Below are 18,820 nucleotides of genomic sequence, written 5' to 3' on the forward strand. Positions count from 1 at the left end.
AAAAGAAATCCACACAACCATCAGTAGAATGCATAATGCGTCAGAGGAAAAAGGTATCTAGCTTATCTGTTAAATAATATTCACATGTGAGCATTCCAATTGAATTGAGATAATATTAGGCTAGTAACAAAGCATGTGGACTTGTGGCTATCATTACAATACAATCAACTTTGTTGCTCACTCATGTACACACTGAAACAAACAAATCAATGCAGCAATAATGATAGCACATCTTGATTACTCCTATCCCTAATTAACTTAATTTAAATAACCTTACATGACTTGTATCATCAGCAAAGATACTATAAGGACAGATAGAAAATACTTGTAACTGTCTTGAGTTTTACAGCATTTGCCCTAACAAAACTGTAAACTCGCCAACAAAATACTTAGCCATCCCATTGTTATAGACGACCTGTTTCTAGCATCTGTATTTGGATTGCCTGACTAAAAAATGTTTATATATAGTTCAGAACTTAGGATTTGCTGGGGCCCTGAAATTATGATTTTTTTTCAGCAGGTGTCACTTTTGATCAAATGTAGCAGCTGAGTAAAGTTAATTTCACCAGCTGTAGAGCTTATTTTGAGCTTCATCTCAGGCACATTTCCAACAGTTTCCTCCTCCATTTAAGGAGATGTAAAATGTGTGATTGAACTTTTATGATGGGTAAGACTTCATATTTAATTTTATTCCAGGAATACGAGATGTCTCATCGTCTTGTAACTAAAGACCACAAAAATCTGGGGGCTTCTCCAAGACTAAGCTCCGTACATGCGTCTGACTAAGCCCATGAAAACATTAATATGATGTAATAGCTATTAATAAGTGATTTAACTTTGATGGATGAAATCAAACATCACTTAACTATAGGCTACAAGTATACATTTAGAGATTTTCTCTAAATGTTACTGACATATACAAGGTTTTCTTTTTTTTGTGAAAATAACCTTGATGATGGTTTTGCAGAGTGATCAACATCATTTTCATCAATAATTATCCAACACGAATATATTTCCCCGTAGACCTTAGTAAAGTTGTTGCATTTGTACTTGACTTGAACGTGAATGACATAATACCTCTATGTCAATGAAGCTCGAGCATGACTGTCATTTAACAGGGAACCTTTTGTTATTTCAGAGATCTCAAATGTGCAGTGTGCTGCAACTGAACACCCGTGGCAAAACCAACCTAAAGCTGCTCACAAATGCGATAAAATATTTCCAGTGTTCATTTGTCTCAACTTTAAAGTCTCTTAAATCAAAAGCTATTGGAAACAGATACAAACCATATTCTGCACCATTCGGTGAATGATGTTATTTAGCCATCGCTTCTATGTCTGCAATTGGAGGCAGCAGTGAAGCAGATTTTGGAGGAAGGGTGTTAATACTACAAATTATCATGTAGTACCTCCTTTTTCTTTAAATTATTTTACATTTTTACAATGTAAGAGGAGACAAGTGAGTCTTATTTTTTGTTAAATATTTTTGATACAGTTGCTTGAGAGTGTATTTTCGTGACTGTTTGCTCTTGCCTGTAATTCTTCTTTTGTTACAGTGGAGAAGTTAAGATATACATCCCCATGTTTTGTCATATCCACATTAATGATCAAGTCAGTCATTTTGTGTCATATCGTAATACAGCAAATTACTTTTAAAGCTACTGCTGGCAATAATTATGAATATCACTCTTATAAACAGCACTGCCATAAAATAAGCAACGTGCCCAAAGATCATGCCCAAATTGAGAGAGCTGCTACTGCTGACCAGGCACTCTCACCCACTATAAATAAGGCAACTCCAGCTTTTGCATGAACTGATAAGCTCCCATCACAGGTGAGTGTATGTACTGTGACCTAAGGTTATGCTTCTCTTTATTATATATAACTGCGTTTTATATATATATATATAACTGTGTTATATATAATTATATATATAACACTAACAATATATCATTATTATATATAACTGCGTGTTACCGTCATGTTTCAAAACTATTTTCAGTTTTGTAGAGTAGTTTTTTCCCATACTCTTTCTGCTACATATTTGCATATAAATCAATTATTCAACAGAAAACAGTTCAGATTCATCAGTCAAATTTTCAGCAGCTACTCTGCCAGTGTCTTGTCAGAGTCAAAGAAATTTCTGGAAAAGTGAAAACCTGTTCTATGGTCTGTCTCTGCACTGGCTTCCTGTCGCTCAGAGAATAGGCTTTAAAACAGCTCTGCTTGTGTACAAGTCTCTTCACGGTCAAGCGCCAAAGTACATCTCTGACATGTTAGAGCCATATGAACCAACTCGGGCTCTGAGAACCTCAGGGAGGGGTCTCCTGCTGGTGCCCAGAGTCAGGACTAAACAAGGTGAGGCTGCGTTTCAGTTTTATGCCCCTAAAATCTGGAACAGTCTTCCAGAAGATGTGAGACAGGCCTCAACTCTGACAATGTTTAAATCCAGGCTGAAAACAGTTCTATTTAGCTGTGCATATGACACCTGAAAGTATTTTATCTGCACTCTTCACTTTTTAATTACTTAATGATTATTTTAATGGGTTTTAAATTTCTTTCTTTTTTAATTTCTTTCTTTTATTTTTTTTATTCCTTTTTAATGGTTTTATTGCCTTCTTGTGATTTTATGTAGCTGTAAAGCACTTTGAATTGCCCTGTGTATGAATTGTGCTCTATAAATAAAATTGCCTTGCCTTGCCTTGCCTTGCCTTAATTCCAAAGCATCTTCAGACTCCAACAGAGACTGCACCATTCAGTATTCTTTTTAAACGAGCTGAGGTCAGATATACATAAACTGTATGTGATAAATTACAATGGAGAATGATCATATTTTAACACTATTATAGACTTAATTGTACTGTCATCTTTTAGTCTCGACTAAAGTGCCATCATGAGCACAGATGTAGTCTACAAAGAGTGTCACTGTGAAAGAAGATGATGTCAATCCCAGGAACCTTCCAAAGTATGACAAAATTGAGGACATGGCCATGATGACCCACCTCAATGAGCCTTGTGTGTTGTATAACCTAAAAGAGCGTTATGCATCATGGATGATCTATGTGAGTTGCCACTATACTTTACAATCTCAAAGAACAAAGGACAGCTGTAGTCCTGTTTCATTTTTTTTTTAATGTTTGTTGTCGATCGGCTGAGAGGCACCTGATTCAACTGCAAACAACTGGAAGATACGATATCAAATTCAATGAAAAAATACTTTATTTATCCCAAAGGGAAATCATGTATGCAGAGACTACTGTTTTCACTACTTCACAATCTCAGATTGTAATACAATTCATATATAAATTAAAATTGTATGTAAACATGTCAATACTGTGTTTATTCCCTGTACTATAACAGACCTACTCTGGGATATTCTGCATGGTCGTGAACCCCTACAAGTGGCTTCCTGTGTATGATGCTGTTGTTGTGGCTGCATACAGAGGCAAGAAGAGGATTGAGGCTCCACCTCACATCTTCTCCATCTCTGATAATGCCTATCAGTTCAAGCTCACTGGTAAGATGAATGTTATCATCTGAAATATGTTTAAGTTTTTTTTAAGCAATGATTTACCATGCAAACATAGGTTTAATAAAGAAACAGGAGAAAAAGGAGCAGGCCGCTGGCAAAAGGCAGGCAGATGTTGATTAAAAGTGTTTGTCTAAGGAAATTATACATTAAAGTATAGCTCATTTACCTCAAACCATCTCTTGCAGGGCTCCCTTGAGGACCAAACTGTTGCTGCCAACCCTCTGCTGGAGGCCTATGGTAATGTCAAGATTGTGAGGAACGATAGCTCCTCCTGTTTTGTAAGTGATAACATGATTTTTACTGATTCCTCTTGTTTGTTATACATAAACTAATGCTAACAATAATCTTGCTGTCTAGGGTAAATTCATTAGGATCCACTTTGGTGCAGCAAGCTGTCTTCAGCTGATATTGAAACATGTAAGTTTCAGCCTCTGAATCATCTTTGCAAGAATACATGCTTAATCTGTCGCAGTTGTAAACGTGCAGTGGTCCAACTGTGATTTCTCACATGTTGAAGGACAAGCTAAATTTAAAAGCTATCCTGTGATAAGACGTTTCACATTGTAAATTTGAATCAATTTCTTTCTAGATCTGCTGGAGAAGTCCCGTGTCACCTTCCAGTTGTCTGCTGAGAGGAGCTACCATATCTTTTCTCAGTTGATGACAGGCCACAAGCCTGAGCTCCTGGGTATGTGGCTAGATAACCTGAACATGGAATTTTATTGAAATGAAAATGACCATGTATGTTACAGCTATTTCTTCTAATCATTTCCAGAGGCTCTTCTGATCACCACCAACCACTATGATTACCATATGGTCAGTCAGGGTGAAAACAGTGTCAAGAGCACCGATGACGGGGAGGAGTTCATCCCCACAGATGTAATATGACATTTTGTGTTTTAGTGTTTTGTGGATTTTTGTACTTGATATTAAAGAAATGGTTAATCAAAGCTTTGTTTCCTGTGCAGACTGCTATCGATATCTTGGGTTTCAGTGGTGATGAGAAATCTAACATGTACAAGCTGACTGGTGCTGTGGTACATCATGGTAACATGAAATTCAAGCAGAAGCAGCGTGAGGAGCAGGCTGAACCTGATGGCACTGAGGGTAAATGATAAAAAAAAGAACTTTTCTTAGTGTCCATGTTTCCAAGTGTGGAAAATCAATTTGAAATTGATTTATGTTAAACATATGTTTCCTTCCATCAGTGGCAGATAAAATCGCCTACCTCTTGGGACTGAACTCGGCTGATATGCTGAAAGCTCTGTGCTACCCGAGAGTCAAAATCGGAAATAAGATGGTCACCAAAGGTCAGACCGTCCCACAGGTAATTGAATGAAAAACACTTTGTTCAAAATATTCATCTTTTAAAAAAATTATCAGGAAGAGGGGGGTAGTGCTAAAATCTCTTCTTCTAGGTCAACAATGCTGTCAGTGCCCTGTGCAAGTCTGTCTATGAGAAAATGTTCTTGTGGATGGTCATCCGTATCAATGAGATGCTGGACACAAAGCAGCCAAGACAGTTCTTTATTGGAGTGTTGGATATTGCTGCATTTGAGATCTTTGACGTGAGTTGGAAAAACACCTTAAGTAGTAATGAAGATCAACACGATTTGTCCAAGAAATTAAATCCCTTTGTGTGATCACAGTACAACAGCTTGGAGCAGCTCTGCATCAACTTCACCAATGAGAAACTGCAACAGTTCTTTAACCACCACATGTTCGTCCTGGAGCAAGAGGAGTACAAGAAGGAAGGCACTGATTGGGAGTTCATTGACTTCGGTATGGACTTGGCTGCCTGCATTGAGCTAATTGAGAAGGTGAGTCTCTGTTAATATGGGAAAGAAATCAGGACTTTTAAGCAGATGTTGATGTAAATATGTATCAATAAACTGTTACATTTGATTTCTAATTTGAAATATCAATTCTTCTCAGCCAATGGGAATCTTCTCCGTCCTTGAAGAGGAGTGCATGTTCCCCAAGGCCTCTGACACAACTTTCAAGAACAAGCTGTACGATCAGCATCTTGGCAAGACCAAGGCCTTTGAGAAGCCAAAACCTGCAAAAGGAAAGCCTGAGGCTCACTTCTCCCTGGTTCACTATGCTGGTACTGTGGACTACAATATCACTGGCTGGCTGGACAAGAACAAGGACCCACTGAACGACTCAGTTGTTCAGCTCTACCAGAAGTCTGCCAAAAAACTGCTGTGCTTCCTGTATGCAGCCCATGCCGGTGACGGTAAATATGAGAAAGCAGATTAATAAAAAACTCCAATATCCTGCATATGATATCATTCTAATCAAACTCCTGTTGTGATATTGTTGACACATAATGTGACAGCTCTTTTTCAACAAAAAATGGCAGCATTTAAAGAGCAAGGCAGTTGAAATCAGTCGATTCCGTAACACAGAAGGATCTACACAAGTGCAGCTTATGACGTCAATAGACCTACATTAAATTTGTACCTACATGTATTAAACTGTCAGGGTTGCTCTTTCATCCTGGGTTAAAATGCAAAATGTTGGCGTTAAAGTATGCTCATAAATTAAACTCTCTGTGTTACTCTTCAGCAGCTTTATTTCTTGACAAACAATGAATGAAATTGATATTCTTTTTTTTAATCGACTTTTTAGCAGAGGCTGCTGGTGGTGGCAACAAAGGAGAAGAAAGCCCTCCAAGAGGCCCATCAACAAACCCTGGATGATCTCCAGGCAGAGGAAGACAAAGTCAACATTCTGACCAAGGCCAAGACAAAGCTGGAACAGCAAGTTGATGATGTAAGAAAATAATTGCTTTGACTTTGATTTAACAATTAATCTTGGAATTGAAGCTTACAATCAATAATTACCTGTCATTTTATAGCTTGAGGGCTCATTGGAGCAAGAGAAGAAGCTCCGTATGGACCTTGAGAGAGCCAAGAGGAAGCTTGAGGGAGATCTGAAACTGGCCCAGGAATCCATAATGGATCTGGAGAATGACAAGCAGTAATCTGACGAGAAAATCAAGAAGCAAGTGGCACAATTTAGTCAGTAAATATGTTCCTCTGTTCACCATATAATAACGAACTAACATTGATTTTTACTTTCCACAATAAGGAAGGACTTTGAAATCAGCCAACTTCTCAACAAGGTTGAGGATGAACAGTCTCTTAGTGCTCAGATTCAGAAGAAGATCAAGGAACTTCAGGTAAGCATTGCATCAAATTAATTCCAGTTTAATATAATTCATTATTATTGGATATATGTTTCAATGCTGAATCCAGTTACTGAACCGACTTGTTTCTACTTTCGTAAACTCAAATCCAGGCTCGTATTGAGGAGCTGGAAGAGGAGATTGAGGCAGAGAGGGCTGCTCGGGCTAAAGTAGAGAAGCAGAGAGCTGACCTCTCCAGGGAGCTTGAGGAGATCAGTGAGAGGCTTGAGGAAGCTGGTGGAGCAACAGCTGCTCAGATTGAGATGAACAAGAAGCGTGAGGCTGAGTTCCAGAAGCTGCGTCGGGACCTTGAAGAATCTACCCTGCAGCATGAAGCTACTTCAGCAGCTCTACGCAAGAAGCAGGCTGACACTGTTGCAGAGCTGGGAGAGCAGATCGACAACCTCCAGCGAGTCAAACAGAAGCTGGAGAAGGAAAAGAGCGAGTACAAGATGGAGATTGATGACCTCTCCAGCAATATGGAGTAAATTGCCAAAGCAAAGGTCAGTACTTGGTTTGCTCATCATTTTGAATGTAACTAATGAATAATCAACTTGTTTTAAACATGTAGAAAGTAATAATATGCTTTATGTATTGTGATTTCAGGGCAACTTGGAGAAAATGTGCAGAACTTTGGAGGACCAGCTGAGTGAGCTCAAAGCTAAAAATGATGAGAACGTTCGCCAGTTAAATGACATTAATGGACAGAGGGCAGAGAATGGTGAGTCATGGCAAAGTAAGTCACTGCAGTTTGATAATTTGAAATGTTTTTAATTTCGACTGTGCACTTTTAAACATTGAAATTTGGGTTCAATGCAGGAAGAAGCTTGCCCAGCGCCTACAGGATGCTGAGGAATCAATTGAGGCTGTAAACTCCAAGTGTGCTTCTTTGGAGAAGACCAAGCAGAGGCTGCAGGGTGAGGTGGAGGACCTCATGATTGATGTGGAGAGAGCTAATTCTCTGGCGGCCAACCTTGACAAGAAACAGAGGAACTTTGACAAGGTAAAGAAAAATTCACAAACAAAATTATAATTGTTCAAATGCAATTAATAAATTTTACGAATTCAAAAAATAGGTCCTGGCAGAGTGGAAACAGAAGTATGAGGAGGGCCAGGCAGAGCTGGAAGGAACCCAAAAGGAGGCTCGCTCTCTCAGCACTGAGCTGTTCAAGATGAAGAACTCCTATGAGGAGTCTCTGGATCAGCTGGAGACCATGAAGAGAGAGAACAAGAACCAGCAGCGTATGTCATCTCCAGAAAATTGCAAAGATTGTAACAACATACTAAGTTTAAGTAAAATAGACATTTTGAATTTAAGACCACCCGTTACCTACTGTTAACCTGACAGGGGATAATTCATTTAGAATGGGACAAACATTGTTCTACTTCTGTAGGGCAGCTATTGACTATATTTTCATTTAATTCACTCTTTAGAGGAGATCTCAGATCTGACTGAACAGATTGGTGAGAGTGGAAAGAGCATCCATGAGCTGGAAAAATCCAAGAAAACTGTGGAGACTGAGAAGTCTGAAATTCAGACAGCTTTGGAGGAAGCTGAGGTACATATTGATCACCAGTTATATGTCGGAATAGTAGCATATGCATAACATCGTATTAATTTTAGTTTCAACTTTAAACTAATCTTTACTTCCTGTTAAATTTTCCAAGGGCACTCTGGAGCATGAGGAGGCCAAGATTCTCCATGTTCAGTTGGAGCTCAACCAGGTCAAAGGTGAGGTTGACAGGAAGCTGGCAGAGAAGGATGAAGAAATGGAGCAGATCAAGAGAAACAGCCAGAGGGTGATGGACTCCATGCAGAGCACTCTTGATTCCGAGGTCAGGAGCAGGAATGATGCCCTGAGAATCAAGAAGAAGATGGAGGGAGATCTGAATGAGATGGAAATTCAGCTGAGCCATGCCAATAGGCAGGCTGCTGAGGCCCAGAAACAACTGAGGAATGTCCAGGGACAGCTCAAGGTAAGTTTGGTATTAGTGCAGAAATCAAACAAAACAATTTGGGAGAAAGGATAGTAAAGACTAACTCATATTTTCATTCTTAGGATGCCCAACTGCACCTTGATGATGCCGTCAGAGGACAGGAAGACATGAAGGAGCAAGTTGCTATGGTGGAGCGCAGAAATGGTTTGATGGCTGAGATTGAGGAGCTGAGAGCTGCTCTGGAACAGACAGACAGAGCACGCAAAGTGGCTGAACAGGAGTTGGTTCATGCCAGTAAGCCTGTTGGATTGCTTCACTCTCAGGTTGGTTTGTAATAAGTCAGAAGAAGTAATTGCCATCAAAGATATTAGACATGTACAATTAAAATTTCTTTTCTGTATTCATATTATTGCATTTCTTAAACACTCAGAAAACCAGCCTTCTTATTCCTCGTCTGAATTCCCCGTCTGATTTCCTCGTCTGATTTCTTCGTCTGATTTCTTCGTCTTATTCGTCTAATGTTCCGTGGTTTTCCTCGTCAGTCCTTGTCCCACAAGTATTTCAGTCTGGTTTTGTTATTTTCTTAGTTTTATGTTTAGTTTAGTTTTTTTCAGTGTTCCAGCTTTGCTGCGCTTTTTGTTTATATTTAAAATAAATCCGTTAACTTTATTTCTGGCTCTTGTCCATGTCTGCACCTGGGTCCTCCCTTACCAAACCATGACAGTATTCACATAAACTCTTCCTATTTTTTTTTCTCTGTATTTTCATTATTTTGGAGTATATCAATACTAAAGACATTAAATAATACAAAGAAAATGTTGTACAAAATTAAAGTGAATGAGCACCTTAATAAAGAGCACCTAAGGAGAGTGCTTGCTGTTTTTGGAAACCATAACTTCACATTTACTGAGACCAAGGGTCTTCTTTAGACCAGTGGCCATATGTCTTAAAAACTTGTATGAAGAAAGGGGCAACGTTGTCAACTGATCACCAGCTAGTGATTTTGATAGTCAGCAACTATGACTTCTGAAAAGATCTAGTGAGCCCAAACAGGTTGTGAGGGTAAGCCGAAATGTCTGGCAGAGGACCCTGTCCATGAGATCTTCATCACACACACACACATTGACTGATGGGTTTTTCTCACCCATCCAGTTAAGTCTGGCGATATGGAATCCACATGGGCCCAGTTCAGGGATTCCATTGCTAATGAGACAATGGAAATTGTGTTCCAACCATAGGGGGAGAACGCTACTCAGGCTACGGCTACACGAAAACGAAACGAGGGTTTTTTTGAAAACGGGTACGAAAATTATTGCGACCACACGGGAAAGCTGCTGTAAAGACTCAGGTCCAGATGGAAACGATGAAAACGATGCAGCACACACGAAACACCTCTAGGTGCGCTGTAAGCCACCCCCACCAGTTACACCAGAACAATAGAAGAAGCAATGCGCATGCGTGTACGCCCCTACTTCTACCAGCGCGAAGCTCACGTTGTTCCTTCAACAATGCCGCTGTAGTTAGCAGTGTCTGCAGCAGTGCTGCTATCAATGTTGTGGGGTCCATGATGATCGCTGTCTGTCCTTGTTGTGTTGTCTTCTTCCAGATTTTGAATGGAAGCCGCTTTTTGTTCTGGTCACTGACGTGTATAAGTCACTGGCGTTGGCCATGTGGCTGTGACGCAGATGTAAACAAATCCGTTTTGGCTGTAACAATGGAAACGAAACGACGCCTTTCTCAGATCTTCCCACTCTGGAACCCGTTTTCCAAAACTATCGTTTTGGGGTAGTGGGAACGCCGGCTCCGTGTGGCCACGACAGCCAAACGATAAGCAAAAGTATCGTTTACAGTGAAAAACGTTTTCGTGTAGCCGTAGCCTCAGGCTCTGTTTACATTAATTCATTTCACCATTTCTTCGTGTCGGCGTCTTGCAAACTATTTACATTTACACAAAAAGTTGCTGTCCTCTCAATAAAAGCCTAACTGTTTACTCTGAAACGGGGATCGGCTGCTTCGCTAGTCACATGACTAATCAGCCATCACATCACATGATCGCCCTTGCTGGAGCATGCGCAACTGCTTAGAAAACACGACCTACAGGTGCATATTGCCTTACACACATGACGAATGATGAGAGAGACACTTGGACGGGAAAGTCCAAAGGCATTTGCAGTTTTCCGTAGTCTCCCTTCATCACTCAAGTAGTATAAGGTGCAAGCAACCTTGGTAAAAACGTCGATGGGCCGTCTCATTCTTGTTGTTTTCTTTTCCAGCTGTGGACGTAGTCGCTCGGACAGATTTATCAGGGCTGCTCTGGACATTCGAAAGTTCTCGCGCCATTCTTCGGCGAAAACAACTTGGTCCACGAAATTGTCCCACCATGCGCTGCTTCTTCCTGGTCTAACCCAAAAGCGGCGCTCCATGTACGGCTTGCACTGCGGATCCTCGTTTCTCACCGTTTACAACTGCTAAAATCAGCATCGTATGCGAATGCTTACGTGGGCTCTGGCGTCTTTGAATCCTTCCACCTATGAAGTCGTATTCCAGTATTTTAATGTAAATGGACAGTGCATCCGCGATAGAAACGATATAGAAACAGATTAGTATAAATGGCACCTAAGTCTCTCCAGGCAAGTTTACCCCAGGATGTTGGAAAGAAGTTGCTTTTATGGGCACTCAGTCAATCAATAATCAAAGCCAGAGCAAGAGTTGTGTCCAAATTGTTGGCACAAAGTCCAGCTTGTGGACCATGTGTGTTGGACTTCAACAGAGCTGCCTTTTTGTCACTGATCCTGTTTGTGGTGAACTGACAGGATCTCAAGGTGTTGTTGGACTGTACTTGTATAGCGCTTTTCTCGTCTAGGTTACAACTCAAAGTAGGGGTAAGATTTAGATCAAGTTAAACAGCATGTGAGACATAAAATATCTTGCTGGAGAAAATACCAGAAACTCCAATAGTCTCTGATGTGGATTCATTCTGATACATGAGTCCAGACATGTGAATGCCTTTCCACTTTTATTCAGACCATGTCACTTTACACTTTAGGAAAACATATGAAGTCAACAGATCATTTCCCTTTGCCAATTCTAAAATCTTATATTCTTTCATTGCACATGCTCAGCCATGCATCCATATATCAACCTTCATGGGGGCTCAGAATTTGGTTCATTTGTATTAATATAGCCAAAATAACACCTGGTCTAAAACCTGAAATCAAACATCAGATTGAATAAAAATTTGAATGTCTACGTGTTTTTCTCTTTGCTTCAATAAAAGCTTGCCAATACAATAACCTGTCATAATGTACTGGATGTCTCAGAGGATTATATTATCCTAATCAGCCAGAGTGGATGTGTGAATCTGCTACCAAAAAACTACAAATTACTTTCATTAAAAAATCCAGATACAGGAATCACACCCTGTCATTTCTGTTTCAGAATTTACTTTTTTTATTTTTTATTTTATCATTAAATTAATATTATTTCAGTGGCATACTGCAGTCACATGTCATCACAGGGAAATTAACATATGAGTGACTTTGCCCTCTGACATGACAAATAAGCACAAAACCATTCTAAAAGGTCAAAAATCACGGATGTAAAACGAATCTGGTTATATTTACTATTTGATCCCCAATAAAAGACCTTGACCGTGGTCATTTCTGTAAGCTGAATTTCAGTTTTCTATAGATCCTTTGACCTGTTGACTCATCAGCATATGTAAATATATAACTAATGAAAATATCTATCTCCATCTTTGTGGGAAGTAAGACTATTGCTTCATCCTGTAGCTGTTTTTCAATTTGAGTTTATTTTAGACTATATAAATAGCATGTGATCTGCAGATAAGATGGTGTATTATAAGCCAGTGTCAACTCCTGTTTAATCAAAGTCGACTTTGGGAATTATTCCAAGCTTTATTCTCACTTTGTTGTGTTATATTTTGGCCCCAAAATTGATCGTTTTAATACTCCTACATACCATACAATGTAACTTTTATGAATTATCTAAAACAAAAAGAAAAATATACAACAAAACCATTTGTTTTTAATGTCTGTTATGGACTTATTTGAGTTGGCAACTTCTCTTATGTTTCAGTTCCAGGAGGCATATACGACCCCTCCACCACCAATGGAAAGTCTGTGAAGTTAGCTTCAGCTATCTGAGTTATGTAAGCCCTGCAACTATACACCAGCGACATTCTAACACTTCTCCAACTTTAAGACCCAGTGATGGCTGTGATATTAAAATAAAATGGACACAACTGCCCATCATAAACTGTGTCAACTAAAATTTAACCTTTAAATGAATCTTTGTATTTAATGGAACAAATGCTTTGCAAACCATGTAATACCATGTTGTATTATATAAAGTGTGAACACAACAGACATAGTAAATATCTATCACCAAATTAAACGTCCAAGATTCATGATAAAAAAAAACTATTAACCGCATATGCATTAGTGATTTAATTGTATTTTAATTTTTGAGCCTCATTAAAAGAAATATTGGCTCAAAACTTTAAAACCTTGACTCTCTTCCATTTCTACATAAATTGTGAAAAAAACAAAAGAAAAAACGTTTAAGGTACTTACAAATGTATAGTTTTGGATTAACATATCTGTATTTTAACTATATTATATGTGCATGAACTGCCACGTATATTTGTTGTATGTATTCATTTTGTTTCATCCAACTGGAAACTTGCTGAATATTTTCTACATTTAAACTGTTAAATAATGTTAAATTGATACATAAAAAAGAATGTTGCTTATCACTCAACAAAATTGAGCAGAACACTTGTGCTGAGTTGGCTTACCTCAGCTTATATAAGCAGCAGCTCTTGACGTCTGCTCCAACTGCCAGGAATCTGAAACAGGTGAGTGCAGTCATATATGTACAATAATCTTTTTATAGTTGTTTGCACAGATATTCTATTCTGGTGTTGTTGTTTGAACATTAAAGCTACTTTATCCTGCTTGAATCAAAAAGCTAATTCTGTTTCTTCCTGAAATAAAATACTGACATTATAGCAAAGCTTTTTAAATTTGGCCATTTCATTCTTTTTGTAGCATCTTGGGTTATACACAAGATATGGGCATTTTTAATTGGGACCTTGTAAGGTAAGTTGCTTACTACAAAATGTTCTCTTCAGACAAAAGCTTCAGCAAAAAAATCTATCTAAATGAGTGAATGGTAAACTCATCAAGAAGGAGGGTGGCAAAGCAACAGATGAAACAGACGAAGGAAAAGTAAATGAAATTTTGTTTTTATTTTACTGTTTTTACTTTTTGTTATCCTGTACTTATTAAGCTCCATACCCTACATAAACCAGAATATCATTAAATAAAACAACTTGTTTTTGATAATTAGAAGAACACGTTTTCTATTTAGACTGTCCCTGTGAAAGAGGATGACGTTCAAAATTGAGGACATGGCTATGATGACCCACCTTTATGAGCCTTGTGTGTTGTATAACCTCAAAGAGCGTTTTGCATTATAGATGATTCTTTAAAGGGTCAGTTAATCAATGAAAGACATGATTTATGTCTGTATATGTATATTATTACAAAAGTGTTTATGTATTCTACCTACTCTGGGTTGTTCTGCGTGGTCGTGAACCCCCACAAGTGGCTTCCTGTGTATGATGCTGTCTGTGGCTGCATACAGAGGGAAGAAGAGGATTGAGGCTCCACCTCACATCTTCTCTATCTCTGACAATGCCTATCAGTTCATGCTCACTGGTAAGATCTGAATTTTTTTTTAATTACTTATTGAAGGAACACTGAAAATAGATTTCATGCGAAATATGGTTTATATTTCAGACCATGAGAACCAGTCTGTCCTGATTACGCAAGTATTAGACAAAGTCTGCATGTTAAATATTTCTAAGCTTAATGATAATGAAGCAAAGTAAAGCATTAAAATTGTTTCTTTTGCAACCCAGTGGAGAATCTGGTGCAGGAAAGACTGTCAACACCAAGCGTGTCATCCACTTTGCAACAATTGCAGCTTTTGGTGGCAAAAAGGAGCAGACCCCTGGCAAAATCCAGGTAAATGTGAATTAATAAGTGTTTTCAATGCTAACTCCCCAAGAGGTAGATTTACAAATAATGGAGCCTAGCTGACTCGAACCATCTCTTGCAGAGCTCCCTTGAGGACCAAATTGTTGCTGCCAACCCTCTGCTGGAGGCCTATGGTAATGTCAAGACTGTGAGGAATGATAACTCCTCCCATAATGTGTTCACATTAATGAAATGAAAAAAAGATCGATCTCCTACAACAAGTGATGCTTATAAGTATCTTGTTGTCTAGGGAAAAATCATCAGGATCCACTTTAATGGAAAACTGGCATCAGCTGATATTGAAACCCATGCTTTATCAGCAGCAATTCTACAATTCATCTGTCAGCTTTAATATTGCTGTGTAATTTCTACTACAAACAATACTTATAATGGCTAAATTAATCACTGAATCAAGAGATTACAGTAACTACCAAGTGTGTGTTTGAGAGTATAAGAAAATAAAATGAATCACAAAGAAATGTATCATTTACATTCAGTTGGAATGGGTGCAACAAGAAAAGTGTATGTCTGAAGTCAGCAGTGATAGAGAGGTAACCTAAAGCTGTAATCCCTCAATTAATCCTACAATCTTTAGTTAATCTTGTTCTCAGATCTGCTGGAAAAGTCCCGTGTCATCTTCCAGTTGTCTGCTGAGAGGAGCTTCCACATCTTCTATCAGCTGATGACAGGCCACAAGCCTGAGCTCCTGGGTATGAGACTGGACAACTTGGAATTGCAATTTAAAAATACATTTAATATCAGAGGAAGAGCTCAATTGTTTTGATTTTTGCTTTTCCAGAAGTTCTTCTGATCACCACCAATCCCTATGACTACCCAATGATCAGTCAGGTTGAAATCAGTGTCAAGAGAATCTTGTGGATTTTTACACATGATACAAGAAATATGTGATTAAAACTTTGTTTATATCTTGGGCTTTACTGCTGATGAGAAATTTAACATCTACAAGCGGACTGGTGCTGTGATGCATCATGATAAAAGGAAATTGAAGCAGAAGCAGCGTGAGGAGCAGGCTGGACCTGATAGCACTGACAATAAATGATCAAAAAAAGCAACTGTCATTGTAAACATTCTCAAGAGTGGAAAATCCTTTTGAAAATTATACATACTTGTATAATACTTATGCTTATATATACTTGCATGTATTGTGTTTCTTTCCATAGAATCTCCTACCTCTTGGGACTGAACTGATATGCTGAAAGCTCTGTGCTACCCAAGAGTCAAGGTCGGAAATGAGATGATCACCAATGGTCAGACCGTCCCACAGGACAAGTACAAGAAAGAAGGCATTGACTGGAAGTTCATTGACTTCGGTATGGACTTGGCTGCCTGCATTGAGCTAATTCAGAAGGTGAGTTGCTGCTGGTGTGCAAAAGAATTCAGGATGTTTTAATTCATGTGCAATTTTTTGTGTATATGGATAAATATGATATTTTTTGTTACATTTCTCATGTGAAATATCAATTCTTCTTAGCCAATGGGAGTCTTCTCCATCCTTGAAGAGGAGTGCATGTTCCCCAAGGCCTCTGACACAACTTTCAAGAATAAGCTGCATCAAAATCTTGGCAAGACCAAGGCCTTTGAGAAGCCAAAACCTAACCATACTAACATTCATTTTTACTTTCCACAATAAGGAAGGACTTTGAAATCAACCAACTTCTCAGCAAGGTTGAGGATGAACAGTCTCTTGGTGCTCAGCTTCAGAAGAAGATCAAGGAACTTCAGGTAATATGTTTTATAAAAGTCATAAAATCAGTAAATTGAAAACAACATGGATGACTCATTATATGACCTTTATTCTACTATCACCAAATCCCGGCTCGTATTGAGGAGCTGGAAGAGGAGATTGAGGCAGAGAGGGCTGAGAGGGCTAAAGTAGAGAAACAGAGAGCTGACCTCTCCAGGGAGCTTGAGGAGATCAGTGAGAGGCTTGAGGAAGCTGGTGGAGCAACAGCTGCTCAGATTGAGATGAACAAGAAGCGTCAGGCTGAGTTCCATAAGCTGCGTCGGGACCTTGAAGAATCTACCCTGCAGCATGAAGCTACTTCAGCAGCTCTCTGAAATGAGAACGTTCATCCATCCATTTTCTACACCCGCTTAATCCGTCGGTCGGGTCGTGGGCGTGCTGGAGTCTATCCCAGCAGTCATCGGGTGAGGTACACCCTGGACAGGGTGCCAGTCCATCACAGGGCCACACAGAGACAAACAACCACACACACTCATTCCTAAAGACAATTTCAGAGTCACCAATTGACCTAACATGCATGTTTTTGGACAGTGGGAAGAAGCCAGAGTACCCAGAGAGAACCCACGCATACATGGGGAGAACATGCGAACTCTACACAGAAGGGCCTCAGCCAGGAGTTGAACCTGGAACCCTTTCGCTGTGAGGCGACGGTGCTAACCACCACACTGCAGCTCCATTTCAGGTATAAAAATCTTAAATAATTTACCTAACTAGCTCGCACATCTGCTTTAGAAATTCATAAGTGACAATGTTTTATCTGCGTAGACTGAGGAGGATGGGAAGAATGTAACCCGACTTCAGGATCTGGTGGACAAACTGCAGCTCAATGTCAAGGCTTACAAGAGACAGGCTGAGGAGGCTGTAAATGAAATATAAGACCAGTGTTTTTAGCTATGAACATATGAAAATGTGTTACCGTTAAGCTTTACATTTCCTTTCCCTTTCCAGGAGGAGCAGGCTAACACTCACATGTTCAGGCTCAGGAAGGTCCAGCATGAGATGGAGAAAGCTCAGGAGCACGCTGAGCACGCTGACATCGCTGAGTCTCAAGTCAACAAGCTCAGAGCCAAGAGCCGATGCTGGAAAAGTAACTTTTCATTCAGTCCCATACAGACAATTTTTTAAGCTGATGACATATTATTCAAGTCCTAGCCTGCTACTTCTCTGACCTGATAAAAAAAAAACTGACTTTTGGGGCAACACAGTTAAATAAACAGACTTTTTTTCAAATTGCTTTGCAAGATATTGGTTTTCATATTTATTATAAAAAATGTTTTACTATAAGTATTAATTATGAGTACAATCATGAATATTACTTTTATTAACAGTCTATTAATGTTCTTAATCTCCACCCTTTCATTTCGGTCCCACATCAAGAGTATCACTAAATCTGCCTTTTTTCACCTCAGAAACATTTCAAGACTCCGGCCCTCATTATCCGACTCAGTAACAGAGACCCTCATCCACTCATTTATCTCCTCCCGTCTGGACTACTGCAGTGGTGTCCTGTCTGGGCTACCCAGTAAGGCCCTTGACAGGTTGCAGTATGTTCAAAACTCAGCTGCCAGGGTGCTAACTCACACCAAGCCCTAGCAGCACATCACCCCCATCCTAAAGCAAATTCACTGGCTCCCAGTCAAAGCACACGTCACCTTTAAAATCCTTCTCTTGACCTACAAATCTCTCCACTCACTTGCATCTAAGTACATCTCTGATCTCCTCCACCCCTACTCCCAGTCGCGGCTTCTGCGCTCCTCAGACAAGGACCTACTTTCTGTTACTCGTACCAGACTAAAAACATATGGAGATAGTGCCTTCTGTTCAACTGCCCCTACCCTATGGAACAATCTGCCACTTCACATCCGTTCTGCCCCCTCTCTACTAAAGTTCAAAAAGAATCTAAAAACACATCTCTTCTCCATGTCCTACTCTTCTTAAACCCACCACTCCGGCCCTACCCTTCCCCCCTTATTTTCTCTTGTTAAGCGACCTTGGGTACCCTGAAAGGCACTATATAAGTCCAAGTTATTATTATTATTATTATTATTATTATTATTATTATTATTAATCTAACTGCAGCCACTGATAAGCTGGCATTTTACATTACATTACATGTTTGGACTTACAAGTGAGCCAGTGATGCTTGACATGCTGAGGCTCTCATTGTTATGGAATGACAATTGTTATTACAATCCAGTAACCATCACAGGAACTCGAGCACTGCCTAATGAGTACTTTTTGGCTCAAGTGCTCAATGCTCTGAGAATTCAGCAATGTGACACTCAATAAAATCCAATGGGAGCCCTAATAGTACTATAAATTTATGAC

At 39.3% G+C, this 18,820-nt stretch overlaps 1 pseudogene; it reads left to right on the top strand.

The window, feature by feature from the left end:
* Window positions 1-35: 35 nt before the first annotated feature.
* LOC142371895 (uncharacterized) lies at window positions 36-17,942 on the top strand (annotated as a pseudogene).
* The last annotated feature ends 878 nt before the right edge of the window (window positions 17,943-18,820 follow it).

This window comes from Odontesthes bonariensis, chromosome 21, assembly GCF_027942865.1.
Source record: "Odontesthes bonariensis isolate fOdoBon6 chromosome 21, fOdoBon6.hap1, whole genome shotgun sequence".
NCBI classification, from domain to species: Eukaryota; Metazoa; Chordata; class Actinopteri; order Atheriniformes; family Atherinopsidae; genus Odontesthes; species Odontesthes bonariensis.